At 49.1% G+C, this 12,367-nt stretch overlaps 1 protein-coding gene across 15 annotated transcripts in view; it reads right to left on the bottom strand.

Moving 5' to 3' along the window:
• The window catches only part of DLG1 (discs large MAGUK scaffold protein 1), a 190,919-nt gene that overhangs the window by 98,013 nt on the left and 80,539 nt on the right, over positions 1 to 12,367 (bottom strand). The window lies entirely within an intron of this gene.

Here is a 12,367-nt window from a genome sequence, read left to right as displayed (position 1 = left end):
GGAGAAGTTTCTTCTGAAATTCAAAGTGTCTGTGTTAGACTTCCTTGGTGATTCTCTCCTCACAAGTATGCTGAATTTGATCTCACTATGGTCACTGTTCCCTAATGGGTCGATGACACTGACATCATGCACCAGATCCTGGGTGCCACTCAGAATTAAGTCCAAGGTTGCCTTCTCTCTGGTTGGTTCCAAGACCAACTGTTCTAGGGAACAGTCATTCAGCGTATCTAGAAATCTGACCTCTTTGTCATGACCTGACTGTGAATTTACCCAGTCTATTTGAGGGTAATTGAAGTCACCCATTATTACAGCCCTGCCTCTCCTTGACGCCTCCCTGATTTCCTCCTGCAACTCCCAGTCACTGTCAGCGTTTTGACCCCGAGGGCGATAGCACGTCCCCAGTAGCACGTTCCCTTTCCGGCCTTGTATTCTCACCCACAGGGTTTCTGAGGAGGACTCCAGTCCACCCAGGTTTTTCAGCTTGTTAGATTCTATGCCTTCTTTAACATACAGTGCTACTCCACCTCCAAGGTGCCCCTCCCTGTCCTTTCTATAGAGTTTATATCCAGGGCTAACAGTGTCCCACCGGTTCTCACTGTTCTATTTCTGCGTTAGCCACCAAGCACTCCAGCTCACCCATTTTGGCTCGGAGGCTTCTGGCATTGGCATATAAGCACCTATACGCTGAATCTCTCCCCTGATGTACGCTATCTTTCTTTTGACTCTTTGACCTGCTGGCACAGCCTTCTGTCTGCTCTTTATGTGGTTCTGCTCTGTCCCCTTCTGTTTTATCTGAATCCACCCTCACACTTCAAAGGATGGCATTTGCTGAAGTGGATACTGCCCAGCTCCTGTCAGCTATTCCCCAGGCGTCATTTTAAAAGTTGCTCTGCACCCTTTTTGATTTTAAGCACCAGCAGTCTCGTTTGATGGAGAACTTTGTCGAAAGCTTTTTGAAAGTCCAAGTATACAACGTAAACTGGATCGCCTTTATCCACACACCTCTTGAATCTCAAAGAACTTCGAAAGAATGGAGGCAAGACTTGTCTTTGCAGAAGCCAGGCTGGTTCTCCTTCAGCACTGCCTGTTATCCTATGTGTTTAACAATTTCGTCCTTAAGTATATTTTCCATCAATTTGCTCGGCCCAGACATTAAGCTAACCAACCTGTAATTTCCCAGGTCCCTCCTGGATCCCTTTTTCAAAATCGTTGTTACATTGGCTACTTTCCAATCCTATTGTACAGAGACCGACTGTAGGGACAAGGATTTTTTTGCTAGGAGATCAGCAATTTCACATTTGAGTTCTTTAAGGACTCTTGGGCAGATGCCATCTGGCCCTGGGGTTTTGTTAATTGTTAATTTTCCCAGACAGTTTAGAATGTTATCTCTTGTCACATCTATCTTACTCAGTTCTTTAGCCTCTGCCCCTGAGAAGCCTGGTTCAGGCACAGGTATCCTCTGCTGTGAAGATAGATTCAAATAACTTGTTAAGCTGCTCTGAAATCTCCTTACCCTGCTTAATAATCCCTTTCACTTCCTCATCATCTAAGGGAACCGCCTTCCTGGCAAGTTTCCTGCTTCTCATGTATTTAAAGAAGTTTTTGTTATTCCCCTTGATGATTTTAGCTAAATGTTCATCAAACTCTCTTTTCACCTCCCTTATTGTCTCCTTGCATTTCTTTTGCCAGTTTGTATTCCTTCCTGTTCTCTTCATTTGAGAGAACATCTCTTCCAATTTCTGAGGGAAGTCTTCTTCCCCTTTATAACTTCCTTGATTCTACTTGTTAGCCATTCTGGCATGAAGAACATAAGAACAGCCCTGAGGGATTAGGCCCATCTAGTCCAGCATCCTGTTTCACACAGTGGCCCACCAGATGCCGCTGGAAGCCTACAGGCAGGAGTTGAGGGTATGCCCTCCCTCCTGCTGTTACTCCCCTGCAGCTGGTACTCAGAGGCATCCTGCCTCTGAGGCTGGAGGTGGCCTATAGCCCCCAGACTAGTAGCTGTTGATAGACCTCTCCTCCATGAAGTTATCCAAACCCTTCTTAAAGCAATACAAACTATTACCCAACATCACATCCTGTGGCAGAGAATTCCACAAGTTAATTATGTGTTATGTGAAAAGTACTTTTGTTTGCTGGTCCTAAATTTCCTGGCAATCAATTTCATGGAATGACCCCTGATTCTAGTGTTATGGGAGAGGGAGAAGAATTTCTCTCTATCCACTTTCTCCACACCATGCATGACTTTATAGACCTCTATCATGTCTCCCCACATTCTTTTTTCTAAACTAAACAGCCCCAGGTGTTGTATCCTTGCCGCTTAAGAAAGGTGCTCTAGGCCCTTGATCATCTTGGTTGCCCTCTTCTGCACCTTTTCCACCTCTTCCAATGTCCTTTTTAAGATGTGGTAACCAGAATTGTACACAGTACTCCAGGTGCGGACACACCATAATTTTGCATAAGGGAATTACAATATTAGCCATTTCATTTTCAATCCCTTTCCTAATGATCCTAACATGGAATTGGTCTTTTTCACAGCTGCCAGACATTGAGTCGACACTTTCAACGAGCTGTCCACCACCACCCCAAGATCCCTCTCCTGGTCAGTCACCGACAGCTCAGGTCCCATCAGCGTATACTTGAAGTTGGGTGTTTTCGTCCCAATGTGCATCACTTTACACTTGGCAACATTGAAGCGCATTTGCCATTTTGTCGCCCATTCACCCAGTTTGGAGAGTTCCTTTTGGAGCTCCACAAAATCTGGATTTCACTACCCTATATAGTTTGGTGTCATTTGCAAATTTGGCCACTTCACTGCTTAACCCTCCTTCTAGATCATTTTAATAAATTAAAAGCCATTGGTCCCAGTACAGATCCCTGGGGGACTCCACTTCTTACTTCCTTCCATTGTGAAAACTGTCCATGTATACCCACCTGCTGTAATTAAAATAAGATCTAGTTAATAAATAGTGTCAATGTTTTAGAGAGTTAATTTTATTGTTGAATGCCAATTTTATTTTGGAGTTTTGTTTTATGAAATACTGAAGAATTTCTCTTTTCCAATGTTTAGATTTGAGATACTTGTTATACCCATATTTCGGTATGTTAGGAACTCTAGTATCTGAGCTAATAACTCGAATAATTTTATAATTTAAATTTATTTTTTGTAATTGTAGTGAACAGCCTCCCCTCCTCTAAAGAGTTAACAGGGAGTCAACCCTTTTCTTGACTGACAAGCTGGTGAACTCCAGGGCAGCTAATCAGTATACCAATGAGGGAATTCTGGGAAGAAGGGCGGCCTGTGCTGGAGAAGCAAGTGCAGAAAGGCTTAATGAGGGATGGAGTTTTTGCTCCCTTATGGTCCAAACCAGTATGGAGGTTTCTCACATGGAATAACTGCAGATCCTTGAAAACAGGTTTGCAGGAAGCTTGATTCTCATCAGGTGTTGGGTGAGTTTTCAAGGAAAAGGGGATGCAGCCTAGGGAACAGTTTATTTCTCATTTCTCATCTCATATAGGCATACACATGGAAGGTGCTGTTGTTTTTTGGTATTTGCCCAATACCCAGTTACAGAGGGACCTTGGATTAAAGAACCCAGTTCACTGGTCCAGTTCTCTTCAAGCTTTAGGGTGCTTGGTGGCAGCATTTTAAATCTCCCAGCTCAGCAGGGAGGCCTCGGCATTTTATTTCCCTCATGTGAGCTAGTTCTGAGACAAAGGCTTTAATTCACTACAGTAACTTTTCTGTGTTTTGGTTGTGGAAAGATTTGTGGACCAAACATGCACAGTATTGGTACTGATGGCTTTAAAGGAGATTAGATAAATTCATGGAGAAAGAAAGGTTCGCCAGTGGCTACTAGCCTTGATGGCTACAGGCTCCCTCCAGGTTCAGAGGCAGAGGCCACTGATAGCCAGCTGCAGGGGATCAATGGCAGGAGAACAGGTGTCCATCTCTTGCTTGTGGCCCACTGTGGGAAGCAGACGCTGGACTAGAGGGGCTTTGGTCTGATCCAGGCAGACTCTGGGGAAACTCTCATGGGTTAATATAGCCTCCGTCTCAGAGAGGTGAAAATCCTCCAGCTGCTTTTGAGGAAGTGGGTCCTTCCTCAAGGAGCACAGGCAGGAAGCCCTGCAGAGCCCTGGTGGGGCCAGCTCTCCTCCTGATCCCTTGTGATGGTTTTCCAAGCTAGTTCTATTGCCACTAACAATGTTACTGATGACAATCAAAAAACACATGTTGATATTTCTGCCTACTAATCTACTTTTATTACTGAGAGCAGCTTCAAATATAAAATTTGCATAGAACAATAATGCACATAGAAATGACATAGAAATGACACACGATGTTAATATCTAACTTCTATACTTTCTAGCTGGAATCCTGACTGACCTTCCAGACCTGAGGAGCTCTAGAGCACTGAATACCACCTTAGAAAATCCCTGAGTTGTTTCTTGGCCTACCCAATCACTCCCTATCCCTGTTCACATGGAATTAACTCAGTTGCTATGGCAACATTTCAGGATTTATTTGGGAAAATGCACCAATCCATGTCGGCAATGGCTCTGATTCAGCCCGTGCCATTTCTGGCCAAGGCTGGAGGCCACAAGCAGGTATGGATGCCAAAGCCAAGTCCCCCTGCTCGACACTTGCACACATCCTGAGCCAGAGGCTCCTCAGAGATGCTGCACAACAGAGTATTCTCTACCAAACGTGTCTCTGCGTGTGGTAACCTCCAGTGACTGCTGCTGGTGTCTGTCTATGTTTCTTTTTCGGTTGTGAGCCCTTTGTGGACAGGGATCCATCTTATTTATTTATTATTTCTCTATGTAAACTGCTTTGGAAACTTTTGTTGAAAAGCGGTATATAAATATTTGTTGTAGTAGTAGTAACTACTACTACTACTACTACTACAAATATTGTATTCTACTACAACAACAAATATGGCCCAGGAGGCCCTGAGGCATGCGCTAGTTAAGCCATAGTCATGAGCCCCACCTCCACCCTCCGCCCACCTGACTAAAGCCCACCTCCAGCACGTTAGGGGTCAGGCTTTTGGGATGTCCTTTAAAAACCAACCGAGAGCTTAAAAGCTTTTAGGCTTCGCAGCCATAACCACAGCGATCACGCTGTAAGTGCCCATAATGGAAGCTGGAGGCCTCTCATAACAGCAGCTCTGCTGGATGAGGCCCAGCAAAGCCCATCTAGTCCAGCATCCTGTTTCACACAGTGGCCCACCAGATGCCTCTGAGAAGCCCACAGCCAAGAGGCGAGGGTATGGCCCCTCGCTTGCTGATGCTTCTCTGCAGCTGGTATTCAGAGGCATCCTGCCTCAGGCTGGAGGTAGCCTATAGCCACCAGACCAGTAGACCTGTCCTCCACGAATCAGTCCAAGCCCCTTTTAAAATCCTGTAGCAGAGAATTTCGTAGATTAATTATGTGCTGTACTACGGTAAATGCTGTACCGTAGATTAATTATATGCAAAAGTACTTCCTTTTGTTGGTCCTAAATTTCCCAGCCTTCAGTTTCATGCGGTGACCCCCTGGTTCTAGCGTCATGAGAGGGAGGAAAATGTTTCTCTGTCCACTCTCTCTACTTCATGCAAAATTTTATACGTGTCTACCATGTCTCCCCGCAGTCACCTCTTTTCCACACCAAAAAGCCCCAGATGCTGTAGCCTTGCCTCATAAAGAAGGTGCTCCAGGACCATGATCATCTTGCTTGCCCTCTTCTGCACCTTTCCCAGTTCTAAAATACAGAGACCAGAACTGTACACAGTACTCCTGGTTTATCTGAGATGTTTGCACCCTTGCACTTTGGGGAATTTTGCTTCCCAAACCAGATTTCAACCCAATTCCTGCAGGAAATCCCCAGGCGTCATTTTGAAAACGGCTCTGTGGCCTTTTTGATTTTAAGCACCAGCAGTCTGCTTCCATTTCCATTCCACCATCCCTTTTGTACAGGCTGTGTTTGCCCCAAAATGTATCCCAGTGCCTAGCAGATCTAAAGTCCTCCATCTGGCACCACCAGCTCATCCATGGATTGAGACCTCTCAGCGCTGCCTGTCGCGCCAGCTCTGCTCGTGGAACAGGTAGCACGTCAGAGAAAGCTACCCGGGGGGTCCTGGACTTTGATATGCTACCTAGCAACCTAAATTTGGCTTCCCAACATTGCTGGGTGCCCACGTGCACCACGACAGCCGACTCCTCCCCAGCAACAACTGCCTAACAGCCAATCTAGTTGCTGCATAGATAGAAGTCTGCAACCTTCGCACCAGGCGGGCAAGTCACCGTGCAGTCTACTACACACAGGTCACACATCCATCTCTCTATGCCCTACTACTAGGAGGGCCCCAGAGAAGTATCCTCTGTGCCCAGAGGATATGGGCACAAGTCCCAAGAAAGGGGTCCCTGCTAAGGGAGTGTTGCCCTCTTCTTCACACTGATGTCCTCCTTTCCTGAGACCTTCATTCTCCATGACAGGAGAGGAGCTGTCAGCCTGGGAGTGGGGTGTCCCTATCACATCCCTGAGGGTCTCAGCCATCTTGACTTCAAGGAAACAAACATGTTCACAGAGTAGGGAAGCCTACTCTGTGAAGAGCAGACGCAGCTTGAGGAGATGAGCAAGCTTTGGTTTCTCTTTAAGCTGGGATAAGTCCTTCTCTCGCTCTCTGTTATTTACAAGGGCTAGCAAACTCCAGTGTTTCAGTTTGTCCCTGCCTGGAGGGAATGGAGTCAGCTAGGGCTGCGGGAGGCCCCACATTCCTTTGACCCACATCCTGGGTCTCAGTTGGAAGCATACTCTCTACATAAGAGGTGAAGGCCTGAGAGCATAACGAACAGAGCCTAGCCAACAGGGATAGCAAACAGGACGTTGGAATTTTGTGGGAGTTTAGCAGGAAGTGTGTGGGGGAGTCTGGAACAAGCCTCTGTGATCATGAACCCGGTGGAGAAGAGACGTACCGTAAGTACAAATCCCGCCCTCATATTCTTGAGAAAGGCTGTTTGGACAGTTACATAGCTGACCATTACAGCTGAGACCTATCCTTCTAATAAACTATTTCTAAATACTGTAAACAGCCAACAAAAACAGTATGAAGCTAGAAAGCCAGCAGGGGAGGGGGCATTTCCCAGTGTATTGCACAGAGTGCCCCATGTACAACTATTTGCCCCATGGGCAGAAGTCCTGGGTGTGTACTCGGTGCAAGTTGCTCCTGGCTCTCAGAGAACAAGTCCATTCCCTCGAGACCAAGGTGGCGCATCTGGAGAACCAGAGAGCCATGCAGACTAGACCTTCGGGGATGTGGTAGAGGCATCCCACTCCAGGGCTGACAGCAACTCTGCTGTCAGGGAGAATGAAGGTCTCGGGCAAAGAGGACATCGGTCTGAAGAAGAGGGAAATGCTCCTTTAGAAGGGACCCCTTCCGTGGATGATGAGCCCAGATCCTCTCGCACAGGGGATACTCCTCTGGGGGGTGGGGGCCTCCTTGTAGTGGGTGATTCGATCATTAGGGGGATAGAGAGATGGGTTTGTGACCCGCGTGTTGACCGCACGTTGACTTGCCTGCCTGGTGCGAAGGCTGCGGACATTACGCAGCGTCTAGACAGGCTCCTAGGCAGTGCTGGGGAGGAGACAGCTGTCGTGGTGCACGTCGGCACCAACGATGTGGGGAAATGCAGTCGGGAGGTCCTGGAAGCCAAATTTAGGCTGATAGGTAGCATTTTGAAGTCCAGGACCCCCAAGGTAGCATTCTCAGAAATGCTACCTGTCCCACGCGCAAGTACAGTGAGACAGGCAGAGCTGAGGGGTTGCAATGCGTGGATGAGACGTTGGTGCCAGAGGAGGGCTTTAGATTTGTTAGGCACTGGGACACATTTTGGGGCAAGCAAGGCCTGTACAAAAGGGACGGGCTGCACTTGAACCAAGATGGAACCAGACTGCTGGCACTTAAAATCAAAAAGGTTGCAGAGCAGCTTTTAAAAGGACACCTGGGGAACAGCCGATGGGAGCTGGGCAGTATCCCGTTCGGCAAAAGCCATCCTTTAAAGTGTGATGCTGAAAAGAATTCAGATAAAACAGAAGGGGACAGAGCAGAACCGCATAAAGAGCAGACGGGAGCCTGTGCCAGCAGGTCAAAGAGTCAAAAGAATAGCATACATCCGCAGAGAGATTCAGCATATAGGTGCTTATATGCCAATGCCGGAAGCCTCCGAGCCAAGATGGGTGAGCTGGAGTGCTTGGTGGCTAACGCAGAAATAGAACAGTGAGAACCGGTGGGACACTGTTAGCCCTGGATATAAACTCTGTAGAAAGGACAGGGAGGGGCACCTTGGAGGTGGAGTAGCACTGTAGGTTAAAGAAGGCATAGAATCTAACAAGCTGAAAAACCTGGGTGGACTGGAGTCTGGATGTGGTGACTAGGGATGTGCAAACAGGTTCGAATTCGAACCAAACCAGCCATCAGGTTCAAGCTTAGGTTCAAATTCGAAGCTAACTGGAGGTGGTTCGAACCGATTCGAACCTCCAAAAGTGGGTAGGGTGGTAGGTGGCACACATGGGTACCTTCCATCCAAACCCCAAAGCAATCAGACACTCGTATGATTTTTCATGATTTTTTAAAACTTTTTTTTCCTATAGAGTATAATGGGACTTGAGCCAGCTCATTATTCCCTACTGTGGAGCACCCATGGGTGCTAATAACCACCCAAACCCAGAAGCAATCAGACACTCCTACAATTTTTATGAATATTTGAAATATTTTTAATTATTTTTCTCATAGAGCATAATGGGACCCAAACCAACCCACTATCCCCTATTGTGGAGCACCTAGGGGCACAAAATTGGGATGGGTGGTGGGCACCCACCACTCGCTCTGGGACACCCCAAAACCCCCCAAGTGCAGTTATGGGGCTGCTGAAACCTCCATTCTTCCCTATGGAGAAAAACCTTAAAGCCACTCGGGGGGTGCTGGGGTGGTCCAGAGCGAGTGGTGGTGTAGTGCACATAGGGTGCCAACCACCCCCATGCGTTGCTAACCCATGGGGTAGTGGGTTTTTTTGTTTCTGAGGTGTTCTGAGTGTAGATTCTCTGGTAGCATATTCTCTGGTAGCCTAACCTACCTCACAGGGTTGTTGTGAGGATAAAAAATAACCATGTACACTGCTCTGAGCTCCTTGGAGTAAGAGCAGAATATAAATGTAAACATAAATAAATATGAGATTTTCAGTGACAAACCATGAATCCACTCTCATTTGCTAACCTTAAAGAAACATAAACTTCAAAAATCACTTAGAAGTCAGCCCTTTGCCCCATTCCTTTCAAATAATTCTGGTAGCTTTCTTGCCCCCCCCCCCCACGGGAACTACCAACCATCACACTCTGCTCTAGGCCACCCCTTTGCCCCCAACTTGAAGCTATACATTTGCTGCAATCCTCATTATTCCCTATGAGGAATTCAAAAATACTTTTAAAATTCACCAATAATCAGAGGAGTGTCCGATTGCCTTGGAGTTTTGTGGGTGGTAGGCACCCCTGGGTGCCTACCACCCACCCCACTTTTGTGCCCCTAGGTGATCCACAATAGGGGATAATGGGCTGGTTCAGGTCCCATTATACCCTATGAGAAAAATAATTAAAATATTTCAAATATTCATAAAAATCATAGGAGTGTCTGATTGCTTCGGAGTTTGGGTGGTTGTTGGCACCCATGGGTGCTCCACAATAGGGAATAATGGGCTGGTTTGAGTCCCATTATACCCTATGAGAAAAAAATTAAAATATGTTTTAAAAATTCATTAAAAAATCACACGAGTGTCTGATTGCTTTGGGGTTTGGGTGGCAGGTACCCATGTGTGCCAGCTACCACCCCACCTACTTTTGGAGGTTCGAACTGGTTCGAAGCAAACCACCCCCAGTTTGGTTTGAATGCAAACCTGCAGCTCGAACCTGATGGCTGGTTTGGTTTGAATTCAAACTGGTTTGCATATCCCTAGTCACCACATCTAAAAAAGGACATTGCAGAAATGGGAAAGGTGCAGAAGAGGGCAACCAAGATGATCAGGGGCCAACAGCACCTTTCTTATGAGGCAAGGCTACAATACCAGGGGCTTTTTAGTTTTGAAAAAAGATGACTGCGGGGAGACATGATAGAGATCTATGAAATCATGCATGGTGTGGAGAAAGTGGATAGAGAGAAATTCTTCTCCCTCTCCCATAACACTAGAACCAGGGGTCATGCCATGAACAATGCATAATTCACTTGTGGAATTCTCTGCCACAAGATGTGGTGACAGCCAACAACCTGGATGGCTTCAAGAGGGGTTTGGATCACTTTATGGAGGAGAGGTCTATCATCGGCTACTAGTCGGAGGGCTACAGGCGAACTCCAGCCTCCAAGGCAGGATGCCTCTGAGTACCAGTTGCAGGGGAGTAACAGCAGGAGAGAGGGCACGCCCCTACCTCCTGCCTGTGGCTTCCAATGACATCTGGTGGGCCGCTGTGCGAAACAGGATGCTGGACTAGATGGGCCTTTGAGGGCCTGATCCAGCAGGGCTGTTCTTATGTTCCCTGAGAGCCAGGAGCTCTTTGCACCAAGTACACACCCAAGCCTTCTGCCCTTCAGGCAAATAGTCATATATGGGACACTTTGTGCAATGCACTGGGAAACACGCCCTCTCCTGCTGGCATTCTACTTTCATAAATGGTTTTATTGGCTATTTAAAATATAGAGAGTTTCTTTACTTGAAGGCTAGGTTTTAGCTACAGTTGTCAGCTAATTAGAGGTTCTAAGCTCTGTCTTACAAGACGATTACAGAATTGGGGTCGTACTCACCTTCTCATGCTGGGTGCCTCCTTTGTGATAACCGGGGACCACTTGTGTGCCTCCCCACACACTTCCCTGCTAAAGTGCACCCAAAACTCCGCTGATATCCATTAGGGCAGGTTTCAAAAGCTTTTAAATGACTCCTGGTGTTGTGGTCTCTCCCATTATCTCCTCCGGAGCATGCCTTATCCGTCCAAATGAATCTAATGAGGGCAGTGTGCCAGAGTTCACACGGCAAGCTGCTGTACCCTGAGCATGTGCAGAGAACTTGAAAACTCTGGTGACTAACAAAAGCTCCGGGTAGCAAATCTCCCCCGGCCTCAGCCTTGTCTTCTCAAGAGGTGCTTCCAAACGGAGCCACCTCCCGAACCTGGTCCCTCCCTCAAGCTGTGTCCCCCCCCCCCCCCGCATGGACTTTCACTGTGCAGGATCCTGGCGCATGCCGGGCCACAGCGAGAGGCCCCCCAGGGCTGCTGCAAGGCCGGCAGGCGACGCTCAGCCAGGGTAGCAACTGCGTGTGGCGTTACGGTAAGTGGGGGGGGGAGAGGAAGGGCCACTCACCCCCCCTGCCCCCCATCCCACGCCTCGTGCTTCCTTGACATATCTGAGGCAGCCGGACAGGGGAGAGGGCTCTTTCCTCGCCTCCTTTTTATGGCGAGGACGACGACATGAAGAGCGCCAGGACTAACGCCTTTGGCGACAACCCTCAACCTCCCCCCCCACCGCCCCCCAGGCCACGTGGAGCCAAGCAGACCCCAGAACCCGGGCTCTTGGGAAGGCACGCCCAAGCCTGCCAACCAGCCAGGCCCAGGAGTGCCGCTTGCCCAGAGCCCTCAGCCCACCCACCGGCCCCCTTCCCAGACTGCATCCACTCACCAGTGTGAGGGGAGGCCCCCATGAGCCGGAGGGCCAGTCCCGACCTGGGGCACAGGCGCCGTCTCCAGCCAGCCCTCCCTCTCCCTTCCCACAAGCAGGCAGGCCAAGCAGGGAGCCTCCTCAGCCCAGCCCAGCCCAGCCCAGCAAGGGGCAGGGGGGCTAGTCGGTGCTGCCAGACCCCCAGCCTCCCTCCCGGAGGAGGGCTAGGAACCCAGGAGGGGGCCTGAAAGCAGCAGGACTCCGGCCGCCTGGGAGCAGCAGGGGGCACTCCAGGGGGGCTACCAGCTGTCTGGACACGGCTGGAAGAGGAGGCGGCCTGCCTGCCTGCCTGCCAGGTCCCCTCCAACTCGAAATGGCAAGGATTCTGCTCCTCAGCCAGCCCGCAGGGGCCCAGGGTCCTGGCGCAGGTCTGTGCTGAGGGCAGCTCTAGGAGAGCACTGACCGTTCGAGGCGCATTCAGAGGAGAGCTGCCAGGCATCTTCCAGCAGGGCCCCCCCCCGCCTGCCAGACCGTGGCCCTCACCAAGCCGTTCCGACAGGCAAGCCCTGCAAGGAGGCTCAAGGGAGGCCAGAGCACCCAGGAGAGCAGCACAGGGTTGACGGGGGGGGGCCCGCCAAGGGGAGCCCTACTGACCCATGGTGGGTCATGGGAGGCGGAAGAGCCCCGA

Source organism: Hemicordylus capensis, chromosome 3, assembly GCF_027244095.1.
Source record: "Hemicordylus capensis ecotype Gifberg chromosome 3, rHemCap1.1.pri, whole genome shotgun sequence".
NCBI lineage: Eukaryota > Metazoa > Chordata > Lepidosauria > Squamata > Cordylidae > Hemicordylus > Hemicordylus capensis.
Note: the sequence above shows the minus strand (reverse complement) of the source record. Positions and strands in the feature narration are given on the sequence as shown.